This window comes from Montipora capricornis, chromosome 1 (assembly GCF_036669925.1).
Source record: "Montipora capricornis isolate CH-2021 chromosome 1, ASM3666992v2, whole genome shotgun sequence".
Lineage (NCBI taxonomy): Eukaryota > Metazoa > Cnidaria > Anthozoa > Scleractinia > Acroporidae > Montipora > Montipora capricornis.
In genome coordinates, this window is record NC_090883.1 from 2,384,978 (window position 1) to 2,408,627 (window position 23,650).

At 37.9% G+C, this 23,650-nt stretch overlaps 1 protein-coding gene and 1 long non-coding RNA gene across 19 annotated transcripts in view; one reads left to right on the top strand and one right to left on the bottom strand.

The window, feature by feature from the left end:
- Nucleotides 1-23,650, bottom strand: part of LOC138018026 (D(1) dopamine receptor-like) — a 107,956-nt gene that overhangs the window by 14,225 nt on the left and 70,081 nt on the right. For 9 of the 18 annotated variants that reach the window (XM_068866455.1, XM_068865089.1, XM_068865714.1 and 6 more), the window contains one exon: nucleotides 8,473-8,530. The gene's annotated coding sequence lies outside the window, so the exon portion shown is untranslated. Of the gene's footprint in view, nucleotides 1-1,186; nucleotides 1,295-1,461; nucleotides 1,626-2,231; nucleotides 2,253-4,071; nucleotides 4,292-4,478; nucleotides 4,889-8,472; nucleotides 8,531-12,216; nucleotides 12,490-20,536; nucleotides 20,789-23,650 lie in introns of those variants that run through there. The other 9 variants (XM_068873563.1, XM_068872909.1, XM_068869967.1 and 6 more) reach the window with 9 other exon arrangements.
- The window catches only part of LOC138029763 (uncharacterized), a 43,646-nt gene that overhangs the window by 1,455 nt on the left and 18,541 nt on the right, over nucleotides 1-23,650 (top strand). The gene's annotated exons all lie outside the window — the stretch shown is intronic.

The window sequence follows — 23,650 nt, forward strand, 5'->3', positions numbered from 1 at the left end:
AATCTTCTCCAATTTTGCCCATCCCTATCTCCTTTTGTATTTTCTGTTTAATTCCGGCAAACCTTCCTTCAATGTTCTCAGTAGTAATTTTTAAGTTCCGATTTGGTTGCCAGTTTTCAGTCTCAATTTGGGTAAAGTTTGTGACCCTGTTTGATCACGGTTACATTAGATTTCGCCAAACTTCTTTTCCCCCTTGGTTATCACATTTGGATCGCAGTCTAAATCATATTCACTAGTCTGACTTTCAGACAAAATTTAGGTGACTAAAAGCTTAAAACCATTTTTGGTGGTTGATAGGTTTTATTCTGAAAAAAAAAACCTTAAATTATGAAGTCTTTCAAGTAATTTTTATTACTATAGTTCCTAGTTTTTACGGTGAGGCATTTCAGTCTAGCTAGAATATCGTGACACATGAATAAAGTTTTGGTTGTCTTTTCTTGTCTAGATTAAAACTGTGTTGATTACTAAATCATGATGTAAGCTTTTTAAAGACCATTTAATGATATCGTTTCAAGGTTATCGTTTCAGGGATGGCGCAGTGGTGAGAGCATTCGCCTCCCGCCGAGTTCGATTCCTATACTCGGCGTCATATATATGAGTTGAATTTTTTGGTTCTCTACTCTGCATCGCGAGGTTTTTCTCCGGGTACTCCGGTTTACCCCTCTCCTCAAAACTCGACGTTTGACTTCATTTGCGTTAATTGTTAATTTCAGTTTACAGAGTCCGCAATTAGTGTTCCAGCACGAGAACTACTAGACACTTAGATAAAGTTCCTTTCCTTTCCTTGTTACCAAGGAAAGCAAACCAAACTACATGTTACGAAACTTTCTTCTTCTACACCCTTTGCACTTTGACCCATTCGTTTTTTCCAAGCACGTCACATATTTGTTTAGACTGGATTCTTAGTTGCTCCTTTATTGTTTAAGTATTTAGCAACGCATCTCATTTTTACAATTAAAGAAACACTGCTATAATATAGCTTAATATCTCTTTGAGGCTACCACAAAACGTGCCACCGGCGAACCTCATCGGCGAGGCCAAGTTTATCGATGGCAGTTGATATTCAATCATAACAAGGGTTCGTTTTTGAGAAATTCGTCCTAGTTATATTTTCCGTTAACGAACATTTAGACGTGACATGGGGAGATTAATATCGCAGTGAAATAATGGCGAAACGCAGAGGTACCTTTGACCGCCCTTCCGTAAATTAAGCATTCGTCAAAGTTTTGATATCCCCAAGAATGCAAGCCGTGGAACGTCTGTCAACTACATGTAAGGTATACACATGCAGGAGCTGTGAAAGGTACAAGTATCAAGGAGAAAATAATTTCAACACCAGTTCCAAAGAAAGTAAACACTAGCGTACGACAGGGACTAAAAATAAATTTGTACTCTTTGCCGTAAGATAAAGATTGCTTCGCCGAATACAGCAGATAATTAGTAAAAAATTTCACAACTCGCCTTTGGCTGAAGTGCTCCGAAATCTCTCAAATCTTAACTCGACTAAACTCCAGACAACTTAATGTGGTACCCAGACTGTAGCGCAGTGTCCTTGTGGCTTTCAAGATTATTTGGACTTTCCAGAGTTTGTTACAACTTTCTATACCAATGCGTTGAACATGGTCTTATCACGAATTAATATTGAATCGTTATGCTGAATGGGTTTAAATCTGCATACTATGTTAGCGGCATTCATTTTTACATACGGACTTCAATATAAACAAAAATGAGAGAAGAGCACAATTCTAAATTTGGGTTTTCTCTGCTTCACACAACTCAATATGCGGTGACGAGTTGTAGCTCTTTATCATCAGGGAATTCATAAATGGGAAAAATAATTGCCTAATGGAAGATTTTTCATAGACGAACGGCGCAATACAGATATCTTTACACACATTTTATGGCAATACATGTAAAGGTCTCCCTACTATAATGATAATAACAATAGTAAGTCATGATTGAGAACATTTCCGCAATATTTGCGGTACTCAGAAATGAAGGTCTAGAGGTGTTTAACTAACGTTTACAGTCAATTTTGTATCTATTCAGAACTGAGACTTATAGTTTCATTTCTTTTGAAATCTCAAAAGAAAAGCTACCATATAATATTGCTTTGAATCCATTTGACTTGGAATATTACAATATCGTCACCATTCTTGATACCATGAATTTTAATCGCCATAAGAGATCTAATAATTTGGCTAAATTGATTGACAATTAAAGCAACTTACCATTCCATAGAATTGTGAAGTTTCACTAAGAGAATCGCCGGGAAACACAGTAAACAAACTAAATCGGTACCAATTGGCTAAAAAGTATTATTTCCGGAATGGCAAGTTGTTATTCAAAAAAGGAATAAGATTACCATAATAAATCGGCTGTGTTGTGATGCTCCTCTATTTAAACCTATTTTCACAATTATTGACACTTTCTACAGTAGCTATGAGTAATGGTTACCAATTAGAGTATTATATATTATAGTAACAACTAATAATAATAATAATAATAATAATAATAATACTGATTATATAGTGTTGTCCGAACCCAGTGTCCGAACTGAGTGTCTGAACCCACGTGCTTCCAGTAGTAATTGGGGCACTGGGAACAGTTCCAAGAAGACTTGAAAGCAACTTACAGCGCATTGGCACCAACAATTCTATAGAACTAATTCAAAAAACCGCTCTCCTGGGCACAGCAAGAATTCTGAGAAAGGTTCTGGAGCGATGAAAGCCATGATAAAATTTGGGTTCCCTTAGGCAACTTGTTGTTGCCTGGCCCCCAATAAGATAACCCGGATCCAACTTTTGGAAAAGCCACGTTTGAGCTATTAATGGTGTTCCGTTTAGTCGTTCTCGTTCTCTTTCTCTCTTCTTTCGTTTCTGTTCTTCTGTCATAGGCCGTCCAGGCATCTTGCAAACTTAGTAGATTCAAAATTTAAAATCTTGAGATAAGACACGCCAAAAACTGCAATTCAGAGCAAAAAGCAGCATTAAACAAATAAAGAACAAAAACTCAGCGTTAAGTTTATATCCCTCCAATGCTTGACTTGAATAACTGCGAAGCCACCAGTGTGTCCTGACCACAGCTATATTATGTCAAACCTGGACTGAAACCAGCGAACCAGCGAATGCAAGAAAAAATATTTTCCAAACTGTACCTGAACACGAAAAGCGTCGACTGTCCAGAGCTGTTGTTGACGTAGCATAGCTGTGCAGCCGTGTCGAGCCACAGAAAGAGCACGAAAAATTTGTCATCGTTTATGCTGAGGTGTGTGTCTGACCTTGCTTGAGCCTGCGATCCAATCAACAGCCAGTCCTTGGTCAGTGGTCAACTTTAAAAAAAACAGCTGACCTCGATAAAATCCAACTTGAGCCAGCGATATGGTCACGTGATACTGGTCAGCGGATACATTGTTTTGACCGGTGTCAATTGACCAGAACATTGATGTCCAGTAACAAAGATGTATGCTGTAAACTAGCTACAGTCTCGACTGGAGTATTGCTTCCTCAATGAGCTCTAAATTCATCGGCATACATGGAGGGGTGGACGGACGTACGGTGACCAAAACCAAATTTTCTCGGATCGATGGGTTACCATATTTTCTTAACTATGGTGCTGCGCGCGCGCGCGCGCCGGAGCTCCGCTAAGAAAGGTGCTGGAACGATGACGGTTGTTAAAAGGTAGAAGAGTTGTGAAACTGTGGGTGACCTTAAGCAACTGGTTGATGCTCGGCACCCATCGAGAGAATCCGGCTCTTAAGAACAGTGATCGGTGTGGCAAAAAACAGTAATAATAATAATAATAATAATAATAATAATAATAATAATAATAATAATAATAATAATAATAATAATAATAATAATAATGGACACAACATTGGTCTCTATCAGAGTTAAGAGGGACAGAGCAGCTCGGAAGGTCATAGTTGAGAACGGTGGCAAGCACCCAGCCAGCCTAACTTCTTTGTTATATCTACCGAGGGAGAAAGGGGGTAGAGGCCTGCAATCAGTCGAACACGAGTATAAGATCACTAAAATCAAATCGCTACTGAAATTGTATCAGAATTCGGACCAGACTGTGGAAGCAGTTAGAGAATTTGAAGAACACGCCATGGCATCAGGCCACCAGTCGCTTGTAAAGGAAGCAGCCAAGTACGCTGAAGAGCTTAACATCACACTTCAGCTTGATATCCTAAATCCAGTGTGTGTTACAACGGAAGGAAAGGTGGTGACTGCAGCTAGAGCTGGGAATCTGCTGAAGAAATCTCAAGAGATGCAGTTCTTGGAGATCGCTAAAGACAAAAAGAGGCAAGGAAAGTTATTCCGTATTAGATGGGACGATGATAGCCTAAGCATAACCAGCTGCTTTGCTTGGCTAAAAGGTTGGGCTACATGGCCTACATATACCATCGCGGGCATGTATGAGCTATATGAACAGTTGTTACCTACGAAGCTCTACACAAAGGAAAAGACGCAAACCTCCACCGATGGTGAAGTCCTATGCAGGTTATGTGGGAAGGTAGCTGAGAGCGTTGCACATATACTGGCTGGATGTTCCTCCCTGGCACAAACCATGTACCTATACAGCCATAATGCAGCTTTGAAGATTCTGTTTTTTGAGCTCCTCCGAGAGCATGGTTTAATAGAAGAGGTTCCACCATGGTACTCACCGGCGATGCCAAAACCAGCCTACCAGATCACCACGAGTGAAGCGTTTTGGGATATTCCCATCTATGTAGAGCACAACGAAGTCAGAGCAAATCGGATCGACGCGCGTCTTGTCAGCCACGAGAGGAAAGAAGTTTATGCGATTGAAATGAGCTGCCCATGGATTGAGAGTAGAGCCAAGAAAGATGAAGACACTCAAGTATGGGCCCATGAAGTGGGAGCTGAAGCAGAGATACAATGGTTATAGGGTTGAACAGTACAACATAATAATTGACGTACTGGGTGGCTATTCTAAACATCTAGAGAAGTCGGTGAGGAAGCTAATAGAAGCGAGAGCGCGGGGTGTACTTGAGCGGATGCAGAAGTCGGTCATCTCAAACACTTTGAACATTGCCAGAACATTTAAGATAAATACTTAATTAGGGCGCTAAGGACACTAGATTTTAGGTTTTTTTTTTTTCAGAAATCCAGAAACACAAGTATTGTCGCAAAACCTGTATTTTACTGATTTCCTACGCAGTTTTTATAGGGCATAAGAGTTTGATATGATTCTAAATAGGCTTTTAGTAGAGATAACCAGATTATGATGGCCTCGTATAGGTTTATAAGAGATAATGAGAGTATAAAAACTGAATAATTTTCTAAATAGGCTTTTAGTAGAGATAACATCATGTTTTTGCGTAGGTTTTATAGAGTATAGAATTTAATTATATTCTGAATTAGTTCTCTAAGTAGAAAGATTCATATCATTATGTATATTAGAATTGTACTAGGTTCCGTACCGAACTTTTTTTAGTTCTAATTCTAAGTGTAGCTTCTCAAGTGGTGTAGGTTACGTTATGCGCCCTATACTACTCATAATGTGGAAAGCATTCCAAAGTTTTATACTGCGAGATAATAATAATAATAATAATAATAATAATAATAATAATACTTATTATTATTACTATTATTGTTATTATTATTATTTTATTATTATTATTATTATTATTATTATTATTATTATTATTATTATTATTGAGGACAGTACAGAAATCAAGTCAACTCATGCAGAGAAGAACCTCTCGGAGCAGAGTAGAGAACAACAAACTCAACCCACCTATGACGCCGAGTCTGGAAATCGAACCCGGGTCAAATAGGTGGAAGGTGAGCGCTCTCGCCTCGGCGATATCCCCGCTCCTAAAGTAAATCAAATCACTGAATACAGACCAGTCAACGAGAGAGCCCGAAATAGAGCGAGTTTCAGTCGAGTGTCATAAAACTAAAACCAAAGTAATTACTTTGGCCTATCAAGAAGGACGAAGATAATCCGGTAAACCAAGCAAAACTTGAAGTTATACACGTAGCCGACATAAAGCGCGGGAAAATGTGCACGAGCCACCATTGATTTTGGTTTCACTTTTGATTGGTTGAAAAAGTGGCGCGAGAACTTTGAACTAATCACTGAATGAAGTAATACAAAACCAAAGTAATCCACTAATTACTTTCGATACTCTATTGAAAACCGCTCTAACCTCAAAACGGAATAAAATTTGTCCTGAATCACAACTGTATTATGATATAACCCTTTTAATTAAGTATAACAGACAACTTGACAGTTCAGCCAAACACTGATTTCTCGCAAAGGAATTAAAACCTCTAAAATAGTCACGACAGTCAACCTTAATGGAAAATACGAATTAATTAAACTATATTAATGAAACGATGAAAACCGTAAAAGTTTCATTAAATTTTCCTGTGTTATCATGGTACTTAATCCGAGACATTTTTTCGACAAAAAGGCCGCTAGTCCTTGGGCTTTGCTTGGAACGTTTTTCGTGTTCCTTGGGAAATTTCACGTCATTATCTTCAGTTTGAATTTTGGACTTTACTTTTTACATTTTTACACGGAAAATATATCGTTAATTTTGAATTTTTACAAAGAGTAAATCACGATAATTTACTGCTCGGAAAATTGAGATTCCGTTTAAACGGCTATACCATTACAAAATTCCCAAAGTATTATTTTTTTTACTTTTTACTTTTTGCTAGGAACAAGCAATTATGATCAGATCAGATTGTTTGTGGATTACGTAATTTCCTGTTTGTACGCGCGATATCCAATACTGAGCTTTGCTTTCAACGATACGGATAAAAGAAATGGTAATTTTTCTAAACGGAAAGGACTCGTAACTATTTTTTCAAGATGGCAGCCAGTATACTAATAAAATAAAGTCGAGGTAAACACGATTTTATGTGTGGACATATTGTCACAAAATGTTGCACAGCAACCAAGCTTTCTTACTACGAAACTATTTACGTCAGTGCTTATCTTCAAAAGGAAACAGGATTAAACGTTTCAAAAAATAGCGTGACCTTGCCTTAAAAGACCTCGAGAAGTGAATTTCGCACGTAATCTGAACATATGACAAAAATAGTTTACTTCATAGAAAGTGCGGCGTACGGGGTTTTATGCACGAGTTGTTTGTGTCAAAAACCCGAACGAGCGAGGAACGAGCGAGTGAGGGTTTTTGACACAAACAACGAGTGAATAAAACCCCGTACAAAGCACTTTCTATGTCGTAAACTCTTTATTACACATAACATGAGAATTTTCATTAAAATAGTTTTCTGAACGCGAATTAGAAACAAAAACTCACTAACAATAGAACCAAATGCAAATTTAATTTAATTCAATAACAAAGTACGATTTGCACGATTTGCACGATTTGCACGAGATGCACGAGTGATTGGCATGGAAACGCCTTTACGCTATCGCTGATTGGTTATACTTTCACATGTGAAATAGCTGTACGCCATTCTGATTGGCTGTATAGGTCTTTTTCACATGTGAAAATAAAGCGTATAGATTTGTACAAATGAGCTTTATGGAATAAAATTCTCATGTTATGTGTAATAATCTAGTTTTATTCCATACTTAGCAAGGTAAATAACAATGACGATTTCCAAAATATTCCTATTTAATATTAACTCAAGGTTGGACGAAGCTGGAACGTTTCCAATATAATTAATACAGCGCACTTGTTTTCTGAAATGGGTTGAAATCAACTACGCAACTCACTGCCGCCCTAATATCTTATCCATCGACAAAAGAAACGAGCGTGGAGTCCTTTGGATCGAAGGAAAAAAAAGGCTTTCTGCATACGCAAAACGAAATGCCATTCAATAATCTACACGCCCCATAACAGCTGTACATAAATTAAATTTATTCACCGTCTCTAGGCTTTACTATTGGCTACTATTGTATTGGTAAGCAGTGGAGAACAATGGCAAACGCACAACAACTTTATATCCTCGTGGCAATTTGTCAGTGTCATTTACTATCTTGATTGCTTTTGCTAGTTGCTACCTTATCTTAATAGATCAGGCCCCTATATTTTTACAACAAAACCGAAGTACCATACTTTAAGGGCTTGAACATGTAAACTCCTTGAAATAGCAACACTCCATTACGGATGACGTATCAATTAACAGACTAAAATTTAATCTCATTTGCCAAGTGACCCTATCCCTCGTGTTGATATTTAGACATCTTTCGAGGGCTAAAATCTTCCAGCCGAAAAGAATTCGGTTCTAAAACTAATCTAAAGTTGATAGCAATGAACTTTCCCCTGCTGTTAACAGTGTCCAGAGCTCAAAACGTATGTAAACTGAAAACGTCAAAGAATTGACAGACATAAACAGTTGTTTTCTCATCAACAATCCAATTGGTAGTGTTCTCAAATTACTTCAGATGGCATAATGATATAATAATTTTTTAACACTTAAGTAATCCAAAACATAACATTTTCAATGTTTTACTTACGCGTTCAGTTGCAGTGTAGGGAATTGTGTTGAAAATTACCAGTGTTTTCCAAGTTACTCTGCAAACAAACAACACATCAATTTGAACGATTGGAAATTTCGACGAAAAACTCACCAGGAGTTTTTACATATCCAACTTAGTCAGCATTATTTGACGATAAACAACACGGTTAATGGTCGTTTAAAAGCCACAACACAAGATATTGAAGCTGCTCGGTTTCCTTGCGGTCAAGTATTTTCAACCGCCCCCTTTCTGAAAAATTGCCTGGTAAATTGTTTCAAACATTTTTTGAATGTCATTTTGCTCAAATGTAGTTTTAATGGGAGAGGACAAATCATAGTTGGCTGGCTCCCAGTTGATAAGTTTCTGGCCATGTAGGCCATTTTCGGTGCGTAATGGGTTTTCTCCAATTCGTCAGGGAGTTGTCAAGTTTACTGGGTTCATAATCATAAAAATTGTCACATTACAAGGGCGAATGACCACGTTGTGGAAGAAAAACAACAATTTTTTTCGTCTTTGCCGGTTTTAAATTGTTTTTCATGTGGTCGTGTATAATTTGCATTGGCGAACGGAAAAGCTCCTTCTTAGCTTGTGCTGAAGCGCTCAACGCTAAGAATTTTTGATATTGAGTCAGATGCTTAATAGTTAATAATAATAATAACAGTCAAGGTGTTTCTCTGCTTTTCGGCCCCTGGATTAATCGTCTCAAGTTTGTCAGAGAAAAGAATGTCATGCTCGGCCAATGGGCAAAAAAAACTAAAATTTCGGCGTTGATTCAAGAGTCTTCATCAAAACAGAAGCTTGACCAAAAATAAACACTATTTGTTATGATAGTATAAATTTAATAATATTGAAATTAAATATATTTCAGCATCTAAAGGTTTCATTTGTCGGTTCAGTTAACCCTAACATTGCCTTTGTAAGTGCGTAGGTTGAAGTTACACTTGCCAGTTACGCCTTTCTTCATGATAAAAACTAACTACTTTGTCAGCTTTAGTTGTTTTAAAGCGTCAAAAAATAGCTTCAAAACCAATTGTTCAGATGTCGTTATTACCGTCACTTGCAACTACCTGTCCACACGCGTGACAAAAACATGTTCTGCCAGCTAATCAAAATTCGACGTTTTGACACACACTTCAAATTTTAGCCGCCCACTTGGGAACGTTTTGGCGCCAGTTACGCAAATGATCGTAGCTGATTTATTTGCCGTTTGGCAAGACATGGCCTTTACAATAAATAAACTATGTAGCAATTTCAAGCAAGGTGTTCAAAACTGCAAAAGACAAAATGCCCGTACGCGTTGCTGACTTTGCTTCCGGTGAAGTGTTTGCGGAGTGGCGCCAAAACGTTCCAAAGTGGGTGGGTAACCTTTGCAATATAATTGTCAAAACTTTGAATTTTGACTGGCCGGCAGAACATGTTTTTGTCAAGTGTGTGGACAGGTAGTTGCAAGCGACGGTAACAAAACAAGAAGCTTTGAAAATCTTTCTGGAAGTTTAAATAATTATATATATATATAAAATAGATATAACTGCAGACAGTACTGTTTCGGCCTTCTGGGCCTCATCAGTGCAGTGCTGATGTCTGGAATGGAGGTTAAGCTTATATAGCCACCCCAAAATAGATATATATATATCCCGACAATATATATATATATATCTATATCTATATCTATATCTATATCTATATCTATATCTATATCTATATCTATATCTATATCTATATCTATATCTATATATATATATATATATATATATATATCTATATCTATATATGGATTGGTGTACGGTATCGTCCATTTTCTTGCGACGGTTTATGGCGAGACTTGAACTCGAAGGAGACGCATGCGAATCAAGCAACGCTGCCTCCTATGTGTTACTTATCACAGCGCTCACTGTTTCTGTCATGATGTCCATTCATGAGTCACGGTCAATTTTGATAGACGTAACGAAGTGTCCCGACAAGTACAAGCCAAGGGCAACCAACGAGAATATAGTTCAAAACCACTTAAACATAGCATTGTTAAACGTATTTTAGTATTTAAACTGTAGATATAGGCATATTTTTATCCCCAAAAAATTCTTCATTTGTTCGGATTTCCTAGCTGAAAGTCTAGTGATCCGAAAAATATAGGGATCAAAACTTACCTTTTCGAAAATTTCAGCCAGAAAAAAAGGCTCCCGAAAATTGTAGGTGACCTTTTAGGGTAAAAATCCGTTTAAAATGGGCAATTACACCGTTTTTTGGATGTTCGAAAATCCCAGGACAGGCAGGCAAGCAAGACATTTTACAACAAATGTTCCGAAAATTCTAGATCTCAAATCGTCTTCCGAGCAGATATTTTCCGAAAATTCAGTGACGTTGGGTGCCCCTGAGCACAAGCGTCAGTTTCTGTTATTTACAACCACGGATATAACGTTAGCGTTTGCATTGCTTTTCATTCAGAGCTTTACCACTATTTAAGTTTACTTAAGCAGTAAAAGTTAGGGTTAATGGCTTTCATTTGTTTGAATTAAACAAAAGGGTAAAGACACTTCGTGACGCGTATAAAACGAAGCGCGCAGCTCAATAGACAGGTACTGCAAAAGAACTTTTCACCTGTTGTTTAAACAAACAAGGAAGTTCCTGTAGAATTCAGACCTACAGTGTCTTACATGACCAACATGCACGGTTTTTTTAATATCTATGAGCAAGGTTTCAGCTGAGTGTAATGGATAAGCGAACGCTGTTCTGCTTGGTCGCGTCGAAAGAATCTGCGGCCCGAGGGTTTCATCAACGCGGTGTTAAAATAAACACTCTGTCCAGTTCCGTCCTTCACAGGGAAATAGTGTAGTGTGTTAATGTCGAAAGAAAACATCATACTTCTGGCTTTCAACGTTTGTATGCAAATCGTGTCTTGTTGTTTAAGTGGTGATAAAATAAGTTGAGTGCTTCGATGATGGCGAGTTGCAACAAAAATGCCTCTTTAAAAAAGACCGAATTCTTTTACACCTTGTGAAATAAGAGAGAAAGAAAAAGCATTCTCCGCTTATTATTTGGCTCTGTGGAAACACTCAATTGTAAATGGCTATTCCATGCCTCGTCAGTCTTTCTACGTGTTCGTTTTATGGAAATTCGTGAACAAAGACAAAGAGCTCACCAAACCGCAAACTCTATTTTAACAAATAACACAGTTCATTAAATTTTTAAGACACGACATCACTCATCTGCACTATTATCTTTTAACTATGCCGTTGTTTTTCTATGCAAATAGTCTTCTGCCCAAGGTATGAAAGCGATTAGGGAAGGCCTTTTGCATACGGAAATACACATATATTTTTAGAAATTACACTTACATAGGAAGTGCATGGACTTCAAACGAACCACTCTTGTGCACAATTTTGAACGGATTTTGTGACGTTTCCAACGATTAGATTAAGATCGAACATTAGCTACTTTCGAACCATTTCTCGACATTTTCGTTTTGAAGTTACTCCATGAAACCGCAAGAAGCCCAAATGATGCGCAACTTCTTGCCTGGCAGTCTTTAACCCGAGGAAACCGATGAAAAATACTTTAGCCCGTTTATTTTTTCTTCAGTGATGTTACGGTCCAGTGACTATTCTTCAACGTATTTGTTACCTTGTTTTTCTAGCTTGTTTCCGTTACATGGGGTTGCCAAAAAGACTATCACTTTTGAACGCGATGCGTTTGTAAATTTGCTGTTTAAAAAGCATAATTGCATTGAAATCTAATTATACTTACCTGTGCTCTATGATTTTGCTGCGCGTGATACGGTGACAAAGTATAGCTTGGTGCTGAAACTTACCAACTGTACAATGTCTCTTTTTCTCATCCAGGAAGACGGCACCGCTTTCCTTTCGTTAGCAAATTAGTTGCTGACGACTAAAATTTCAAAATCTGTTGGAAATTTATAACGATCTTGGAGAGCAAGATTTAACTGAATAAGGAGCAGATGGTGTTGTCTTTGTGTGAATGTTTGATAGGGAAATGGGCCCTCAGGCAACGAATTCATTAGTTCCCTGTGCAGATTTGCTGCGATTTGATTGGTAGTAAGCTGCTTCAGTGATAATTTGCTATGTGTAAAACATGCGAAAAGCCTGAAAATCACCAGCCTAAAAGTCATGTCTTTGTGTTTCATCCTCCGAAAGCATTGGCCTTTTTACTTTTTAAACTTATTTCAACTTTTAGAAAAGATAGATAAAATCACTGCATTGATCAAGCTTTCAATCAATTACCAGAAAATTTGCATTTAAGTAATTCCACGTGATCCACGTGTTAGACTTAGAGATCGCTTATTCAGTTCTTATTTGAAATCTCTACAAAGGAAAATGCGCGACACAAATATCATATAGCAGGGAAAATGAGTCTTCGGTGTCGTTTAATTTATACTGTAACTGAGGCCTTTCAAAAAATGCCAACCCTTGAAGTTGAAGAGCAATTGTCACGAGATTTGAAAAATCATTCGCAATAGCTGAATACTTCGAAATCACGTGCTGTACCTCTCTCGGTGATATTTGAAAAGAATTTTATTCCATGTCGTTATCATAGGCCATGTTGATTCAACCAAAACAGTAGAATATGTTTGCATAAGAATAGAAGCTAATTTGGGACACCAACATCACCTCCATTACTATCTTGGATAACATTTTTACTAAATAAACCCCTTCTGGCGGCTGGTATGTCGGCTGATAAAGTCCGCGGCTGAGAAATTGTCAAAAAATTGAAAATTTGGCCGAGAAGCGAAGCTTCGCCGAGGGCAAATATGAAAATTTGAGGACAATCTGTCAGCCAAGGACGTTATGAGCCAACAAACCAGCAAGCCAGAAAGGGGTATATTTATTTTATAACCCTTCCATTAATTTTCATATCCCGCAAAAAACCGCTCGGAAAACGCCAGTGTTAAATGTGCTGGCGATCCCTCGAATTTATTTGATACAATGTTCAAAATTTGACTAGAAAGAAAGCGTGTCGCTCTCAGAAAAAAAAATCAAATCATTTTAATAGCCCACTTTCGATAAATATAAATTCAGTCCCAAACAAAAGACATCATCTCGAGGCTCGGGGGAATAAACTCATACAAATCCTTATTTTTATTCCCCAGTGCCTCGAGATGATGCCTTTTGTTTAGGACTGAATTTTAATATATCGAAATTGGTCTATTGTCACTGCAAGAGGAAAACTGGAAAACAAGGCGCTTTCTGCTTACTGAAAAAGAAATTCCAACAATGAAAGACAGAGTGTGCAAAGTCTGGATGACTGTTTTCAAGTGCGGCTGGAATTTTTCTCTCCTTCGAACGGTGGGGTTATTTTATAGTCGGTAAACACAGGGTATTAAAATTCTCTATTCTTTAAAATGACTTAGTTAAAGTTCGCGTAGGATTAAATCTCTAAAGTGTGCTCAAAACTTTCTTCACCTTCAAAGAGGTTGACAGCATGTTTTGTTGACTTCCTCGTACTTTTCAGAACAGCATTTGCGACCAGCTTTTTAATGTCACTATCACTAGACTCCAGAAAGCGAGTTTGTTTTTCTTCCATGTAAAATGAAAACTCTTCCGCTGCGTTTTTTTCCGCCGGCTTTGTTTCCTTTCAACGGAAGTGATTGCTATAGCATTTCGCAGGGCAAATATCCACTCAAACAGGGGTTATTTATGCGTGATAAGTGTCCCGTAAGTTTGCACCACGTGACGTAAATTAGCCGATACAATCGCTCGAAAATTAATGGGTTGGTTATAATATGTAGTAATATCCAGTGAAACTTCATATATTAATTACGGCGACGCCGACGTCGTTTGTCTTTCGCCTATTTCTCGAGAAACACTTGTTAGAATTTAAAGAAATTTGGCACGAAAATACTTTAAGAAATAAGTAATTGAAGTATTAAAAAAAATTGAACTTTAACATGTACAGAGGAACAATTCTAGATATTCCAGTAGACCTTAAACAAGGGATAATTAAAGATCTCCCTGTAAAATTATTATTTAAATAGTGTGGACATCGTTACAAGCTTGTTGCGTGCAAATTATAAAGAAAATCTAACGACCAGATTTTCTGCAAATAAACAACACCGATTTTACAGGCCTATTCATCAATATTTATTCATGTTGCCATGGCAACGGCGTATCATCATTTTATCATCATCATTTTATTTAAATAATTTAAATTTAACAAAAATATATATATACAACACGCATGTAGCAACGCTAATCGGGGCGGGGTGTATAAGTTACAATAAAATTATTATTAAAATCAGGTAAATAAATAAATAGAATAAATAGGTATACAAATATATTCACAATTAGCTAGGATTTACATGAGAAGAGCAAGAACCTATAATAAGACATAGAACATAAGGAATTAATAATAATAGCTAGTAGAGTTTGATTAATGATAATTAGTAATTTTAAACATTAACGTAGAGACATCAACATAATCATCCTCATTACCAAGTACCGCAAGTAAAAATTGATGAATTTTATTTTTGAAAGGTTTTTTCCTAAGTTTACGCAGGTCAGGCTTCAGTCAATTCCACAACTTAGCTTTGAAAATGAAACACGAATTAAGTTGAATTTCAGTCTTGATTTATTAACATATAAATTACCAGCATCAGAAACTCTACTGTTATATGTATGAACGTCACATGAACAGGTAAAAACACCACAGATATTCTGAGGCGCAGAATTGGTAGATATGTCGTGCATAAGAGAACATACTGTTTCAAAATAAAGCATATTGAGGGGTAAGACATTAGCAGAGACAAACAAAGGAATAGCATGAGATCTATTACCAGTAAGGAACGTTAGCCGAAGAGCTAGTTTTTGTAAGATAAAGACCTTTCTGAAATAGACCTGTGCAGCTTGGCCTCAGGCAGCAATTCCGTAGTATGTATATGAGAAAATCAGAGAACGATAAATTTGGATTAAAGTATTTAGAGGGACAGAGTGCCTTAATCGTGATATAATTCCAACAACCCCGCTAATTTTAGAGGCAATGTAGTCGATATGATATTTCCAAGCCTTAACTTTTTATCGATGGGCACACCCAGGAACTTTACATAATCTTTGCATTCAAGAAAAGTATCACTATTTGAGGCATTATTGTATATCCTTATATTAATCTGATAGCTAAGCTTCTTTTGTGATGGTCTAAAGACGACAAAATTGGATTTTTTTTGCATTTATGGTCAGCCTATTTGCATTCAACTAGTCACAGACTTTCTGCAATTCGATGTTGGTTACACTTTCTAGTGACTTCATATACGGCAGCTCAGCTATCAAAAAACCGAAGTTCGTGTTATTAACTTGTTTGCTACCATTTTTGGCGACCAAAGGATCAAGGGTTTTAGAGAAAAAGGTAAATGAAACATAGGCATCAAAAACTGTGTTCAGCCACCTTAACTAATGATATCACTGTTTTGCGGCGTTTTCGTCGACGCCTTCGTCGTAGATCTTAAGCTCCCTACTCGCAATAGACCTTATTGGAGTTGAGCCTGCGGGCACATTTTCTTTTGTTTGACTCTTTCACCGCCAAAAATGCAAATTGACACTTATAGATTTTACTCTGTCTAACGCCAGACGATTTTACTTGTCAATGGGGAGGCCCTCGGCAGTGAAAGGGTTAAAACTACATGCAAAAGAGGCTTAAGGGTGAATTCAATACAAAATGACCCCTTAGCTTCGTTCATGAGCCAAATCCCTGATAATTCCGATAAGGTCTACTGACCAGCTAGCTCCCAGTTGACTTGTTAGCTCAGTTAGGAGAGCAGTGTTGCGCAATCGCACGCGGTCAGGGATTCGAATCCCATTCAAGACTGGATTGCTTAATTTCATGCTTGTTTGCAACTTTCATTAATATGGCTGGATTTTAAGAGACCTTCTTATTGGAAGGGTTGTCAATACACTACAGTATCACGTAACAGCAATGTTATGGTACCACATGAAACACCAATTAATGCGCCCACTATTGTGGCGCAATAGGTTACTATGGCAACATGAAAGCTCTCTATATTTCGCCTTTACTTGCTTATATCTAAAAAAATATAAAGAGACTCCCATATTTTATTCCAGAATAGTACTTAGCAATCTGAGATAGAATTATTAGCTTGCGCATCTGCCGGTAGTTTATGCGCACGGAATAAAGTTTTGGTGGCGGAGCCATTCCTCGCGGCTTCGCCGCTCGCGATAAGCGGCTCCACCGCTAAAACTTTATTCCACACACCTAAAATACCGCGAGCTACGCAGGCTATAGCATTATCGGCAAAATTTTAAAAAAATCATAGGGAGCCAATTCTGAGTTGCGATGATCTTTCTAACCTTCATTTAATGTAAAGGAAAGGAAAGGAGCTTTATTTAAGTGACTAATCTTCTAGCGCTGTAGAGCACTAATCGGGGACACTGTAAATTGAAATTAACAAGTTAACGCAAATCAAATCAAATTTTGGTTTTTGAGGAGAGGGGAAAACCCGAGTACCCGGATAAAAACCTCGCGGAGCAGAGTAGAGAATCAACAAACTCAACCCACATATGACGCCGAGTCTGGGAATCGAACCCGGGCCACATTGGTGGGAGATAAGTGCTCTCACCACTGCGCCATCCCTGCATCATCCCTGTCCCTTCCGCAGATAAAAGATACGACATTAAACCACCTTCGCGATGCTATTATATTAAGTAGACTAATTTCTTACTTTAAAAAATTAAAGATGGAGACAAAGAAAAGATTCAGGAGTGAGAACTTCAAAATATACCCTATGCTTTACGCTACTAGACTGATTGCGAGGCTAGAGCTATTGAAAGAATCAAATTTTCAAAGTATTGTCATGAAGGTACCCAACCGTGATAAATCACCAAAAGGTTACTCGTTTTGAAAACGGTGCATAGGCCAAAACACTCGAGATCTGTGGCAAACCTCTGAGGATTTCACAACATGGCTCGAGCTCCGTGATGTCAAGAGATGCCAACTAGCTCGAAGACTCCGCGAAATAATTAAACACCTCCCTCAGGACGACATCTCACTGTTAACCTCTTTCGGTTCGAAGTGCCGCACAAGCGACCATAAAGTCTTGAAACAATGTCCTATTGAAAGGGAAAAAAGTCTCACCTTTTTCGGTAAGTGCCACTTACTGTGTTTATCTCAGTACATGTAATCAGTAATCACCGTGTGTTTGGTTAAGTGAAGTGTAGTCACTTAAGATTTTGATAGCTGTGCAACTGCTTATTGTCAGTGGCTTTTACACGTGCGCATGTAGGCGAATCGACTTTACTTGTGTAGGCGAATCTACTTTAAGTGTGTAGGGGAATCGACTTCAGTATAGGTGAATCGACCTGTAGGCGAAACGACTTGCAGGCGAAACGACCGGCTTCCATCGGTTCTAACGGTTTTAATATAACCGAAGTTAGTAAGGTTTTCTGATTTTATTCCATTGTTTTACGTGTCTGAAATAACACATTACTGGGTTCTATCGTTCATCTACGATTATCGTTAGGATACAATAACTACGATACGATACGATAACTTTGGAGGGGCAGATCGAATTAACCTATTACTGTAAAGTCGCTGTTACACGTTGAAACTTTCAGCTGAAACTTGTGTGCAATGACGCTCCGAAACAAGTTTCAGGAGGCATTGTACCCTGTAACATGGTCGGTTTCGTGAAACTTTTTTGAACTTCCGTTGCGAGACAAGTTCCACGAAAAGTAGAACCGCTTTCTACTCCTGCGAAGGGCGCAGCAATCGCCGCAGTGGTGATAAAACCCGGAGTTTCACTGTGTAACAACACTTCGTGAAACTGGTCTCGCTCGGTCTTGTTACGCTACGCTACGTAAGCCAATAAGAAACCGGCTAAGGCCATGTAAATAACATTTGATACCAGTTTCAACGTTCCCGAATGAGTTTCGACCTTTTATGTTACACGATGTGACGCCTGCTGAAACTCTTTTTTGCAGCGGCGTTTGCACATAACCTTCAGCTAAAAGTTTCAACGAGTAACAGCGGCTTAATTTGCAGCCCTTTGAGCTATACGAAGGAGGACAGACCACTACACCGGGAACTCCATGTCCCATTCCTTGCGAATAGTGTTTAGGTGCTTTTACGCCTATACAGGGTTATGAACATTGAAGGTTAAAGTGACGACGAGGTTAAAATGATCCACCGAGTAATTTCGGAAAATACCTATTCGGAGGAAGGTGGGCTAGAATTTTCGAATATTCGAATTTAGACTTTGGAGAAGCACTACTTTGGCCATCTCGGAAAAGTATTTAACTACTCTGAAGAGTGCGTAGAACTCTAGAATTTTAATGGCCTGAGAAAACGTCAACTATGAAAAAAAAAGCATAAAATTTGAAGAATTTGATACAACTTCTATCATTTTCACAAAAGTTTGTTTGAGAATTATCTTGTAATTAAGCAAACGTGTTCTAAATTTTCAGGAAAAAAGGACGACTGCTTAATAAAAGTTTTTGATACAGATCAGACACCACTTCACGATTGCTAGAACTTCCGGACGAGGTACCTAGAATTTTTTATAGACCTGAAGCTCCCTTAGCCGAACATCCGAACAGACCAATATATTTGACGGCAGCTATAAACTCATTAAACTAGCTTTTAAGGCATTGTGGAAACCATGTTAAGTAATTCTGACGAATTTAAATACATCCAGTCATTAGGTGGCTCTTCTCAATTTATGGTATCATATCCATATAATTTCCGTCCTAATATGAGCCGTTGAGAATATTCGAAATATGATGGATTTCTTGACAACAAATTCCTTCCACTCGACACAGAGATCGTAACCAATCTCAAGTCACCGTCTCCGCTTGCTTTTTTTAAAATTCAGTGTTCATTACAGTGTTGATATGGTCTCTTTGCGAAAGGCTTGGCAGTGAGACCAATGCCATTCATTCGATTTGCACTTACAACCTGCTGGTGTCTTAAAACATGCCCAACATTTTGAAGGTTACATTGATATTTGGTTAAGATGAGTCCCGTATTGTTGTCGTTGTCTAAAAAAGAACTCTTTTGTTTTAATATTGGACCGTCAATGTCTTATCGTGCCCGTTATTTCGCAGGCGTTTGACATGAAATCAGTCCCAACTCATTTCAGCGGTTGTTTACGTTACTCGTGATATGTGGCTGCCTTTTAATGAAATGTGACAATGTTTCTTTTTCGTTTCCCTATAGTGAGAGAGATCGACTGAAAGAGAATCAGGTTTAAAAAAGGTCATACGCAACTGAAAGGAATGCTATGTTTCGTCACACCTTTTTCAATGCTATCCCATCGAGTTCTTTGTGCAATGATAGGAAGGAAGGAAAAGTGGAAAATATAAATGAGTTAAAAAAAACATTTTCTTACAAAATTTGCTTTTTAAGAGGACAAAGGTTTTTTTTAATGTTTTTAGAATGTTTACCAAAAGTATAGAGATGAGGAAAGAAGGCTTTTGTGTTGATTCTTGTCATTTTTTTAATGAAAAGTTACACACTCCATAAGACAATTACATCCGCTGTAAACTGTTGACAAAAGGTAAAGACGTGGAAATGACATAGCTCTCGCATTGAGACTTGTTTTTATATAAATATATTTTCCAATGAAATGGTAAAAGACGATTTTAAAAAGTTCACGATCTCCGCTTCCTGATCGTTTTCGCACTAGGCCACGATCGGCAAACGATTTTCCCTCTTTCCGGATTAGAAAAACAACACTGGGTACTTGAAAGGCTTAACATAAGAAAGCCGGCGTTTCAATTTTTGTCCAAAATGTTCGGTTTTACCGCAGAACCGAAACAATATATTTTAAAATTACCAAAGTAAAATATAGCAAATTTAAATGCGGTCATTTTTCCACAAATATACGCTTAAATTTTGTCACACGCTCTTTGAACTACTGTCGCGACGAATTAAATCAAATCGTTAATTTTTCGTTAGTTCATAGTTTTACCTTAACACTTAATTCTTTTTAATATTTTGAACTCATAACGTGAAAAAATGTACGTAAAGAAAGTCGGAATTCAAAGCTAAGAGACAAAAATACTCACGCTAGCTAACAGTAAAAAAGAAGACAAATTAGGCCTACCTGAAGTCGAATTTCTCGCCCGGCCAGGTCTTTCAAAAGTCGGTACTTTTACTCTAACGGAAGCCGATACATTATTCTGTCACTGTTCTGTGTATTTATTCCAATCGATATTTTTGTCAGCTCTGTTTGAATAAATCGAATCGCAACCAAAGTTGCCAAATACTCGCGTGCACTTTGCTAACTGCAATTACACTTTGCGTCACAACAATAAGATCGCCGACTCTTTCCGCAGCCTTTTTGACGTCACGCACGCGTCACGCACATCAGTTACGCTTCATGGTGCCTTTTATATATATTGGTGGGTTTTAATTCCTTTACAACTGGCGTTAGAAAATACTTTTGAACTACCTAACTATCGCATTCTGCGAAAACCGATTCCGTAACGTGCATGTTGGTATGTTTTGCAACATGATATCAAGGCGCTGTGCCTTTCCCTTCCTTTCGTTGAATTTGACACCATCGATTTCAATAAGATCACGTATTTTTGAGAAAAACCTATGCGTAGGTTTTTTACAAAAAAAAAATGATTGATATTATTTTATTATAACTTTAAAACAGAAAGGAACTGTATCACAATTCAGGCACGTGTATTTTTTTTGCTGTTTCCTTTTAAACAGGCGCGTAAAAATGACAACTTTTATCTATACATCACGTTCATTTCTTTAAAATAATAGACCTCTGAACCTCTTACCAGAAAATATCTAAGAACATCCTGTAACAACAAAAGACACTCTTCAGCAGGATAGAGAGCTCTTGGGTCAAAGAAATTGCATTTTTTTGTAACCTCAGTTTGACGTTCATTGTGCGCCCACCGGATAAAAAAAGTCTCTGTTTCCAATGTGCACCTTTCAGCAGGTACTATAAAAATCCTCACGGAATACGATACAGTGATAATTGCGGTGAAAACACATCCAATGCATTGCGTATCTTTGATTAGTCATTTTGATGTTCACAACTGAGTCATGATAATCACTGCTGAGTTGCCTCTTGACGATAAAATCAAAAGATAAGCCTTTACAATGAAACTTCGATTCCTCAAACTGTAACGGACGAATCTGAAGTACATACATACATCCACTTTATTTCAGCACGATAATGCTTAAAGCTAATGCTTATGGGGTAGCGTGGACTAAACCTGAACCTATTTGTAGTTTTTCTAAACTTGAACGTTCGCTAGAGAACAGGGAAACGTTTGAGTTGCGTGACCAAGAACGGCCTTGTTTTTCAATACAATTCTTGACACTCACAGATTTAGGCCAGTTCCAAACGACGCTCCAGTCGTGTGCCGAAAGTAACTCAATAAAGTTCGACTTAAGAGCGACTGATTCATACGTCGTACTTGTGGGTCGCAGCAAAATAACGATCAGGTAAGGGCTTGGAAGAGTATAACTTACTTCTATTGTGTTAATTTATGCGTTGCGTTCGGCACACGACCAGAACACCGCATGAATCAGTCGTCGCTCCATGTTCGAATAATGCGACAGAACCCGCCGAACTTAACGTTGTTTGCCGCTATAAACCTAACCTGCCGAACCAAGTTGATTCAAACGCCCCTCTTCTGCTGTGCTTAACTCAACGGCACATGACTAGGGGGGCGTTTTGAGCAGACCTACGAACGGTTGTGTTTCAACACAATTAGGCTTTTGCTCACAGATTTACAAACCTTTTACGGTGATTAATTCGCTTGATTAAATCAAATTTTCATGCATGTTTCACTACCCACCGAAGCAGATCCAAAATGTCTTTAAAAACTAATCCCATCATTCGTCACGGCCGTAAAAAAGATGGAAAAAAAGTAAAAAAGCCAAATAAAACTCGATTTATTTCCTAATTTCACGAACGATTCGCAAAATGTCTTGACTTGAGACAGCGCAACGCTCGTACAGAATTCATCATGAATCATCTGGAAAAGATTTTCGTGAGTGATTTCGTTAATATATATATATATATATATATATATATATATATATATATATATATATATATATATATATATTATATATAAGGCTCCCATGAAACACTTTTGCCTTGCGAATTCCCCGAAGGTCACGTATTCTAATTTAAAAGGGCACTGTGGTTCATGATGGATCCTGCACGAGCGTTGCGTTGGGGAACAGGGATGGAGCGCAGGGCTCCTTCTCCTCCCACCAATGCGCCCTGAGAGCACTCGTGTCCCACCAATGTGGCCCGGGTTTGATTCCCAGCTCCGACGTCATATGAGGATTGAGTTTGTTGGTTCTCTACTCTGCTCGGAGAGGTTTCTCTCCGGGTACTCCCAGGTTCCCCTCTCCTCAATACCAGTATGATTTGACATGTATTTATTTCATTTGATTTCATTTGTGCACAACCCCACAAGCTATTCAGCTTTAGACATTATCGTGTGAAAATAAAGTTCTATTATTATTATTATTATTATTATTATTATTATTATTATTATTATTATTATTATTATTATTATTATTATTATTATTATTATTATTATCATCATCATGCCAAGTTTGCTCTTTTTAGGTCAAAACTGGGTAAAAATCTAAATCAGTACTTAAGCTTACACGTAGAACATTCTTGACAACCAACTGAGAAGATATGCAATATCAAAGACACGAGGACCTATTCCTATTTAGTTTTTAGCGACTTTTCTGAACGAAACTTGCACAAAAAACAGGCCAGTTTTTTCAAGTTTCAATGATAATCCATTTCCATCCTCTCCATCCTTCGCCGTAAACAGCAAAGAATATCTTCATTGCAACAAAACTAGAAAATTGTTTTTTTGGTCTTCATTCAGTTGATGCAAAGTCGTACGTCTTTTAGTGCTTTGAAGTTTGACTAATAGACCATGGCCATGACGCTACCCGAGTATCGTGATTTGCCAAAGAATTAGGCTCGATTGCCAACCGGAGCCCGCGCCCTTACTCGAGGAGGAAGGAAGACTGCACTCGAGAAAGTACAATCGAGCCTACCAAAACGTCTTCTCGGTAAGGGGCTGATCATTTCCGGATATGAGGCAGCACGTTTGTTCTGTATTTAATTTACGGCCTAAAACCGAAAGCACAAACCTCTAGGTGAACTTGATATCTGGAAAAGCAATTGTTTTAGCCGAGAGCAACAAATCAG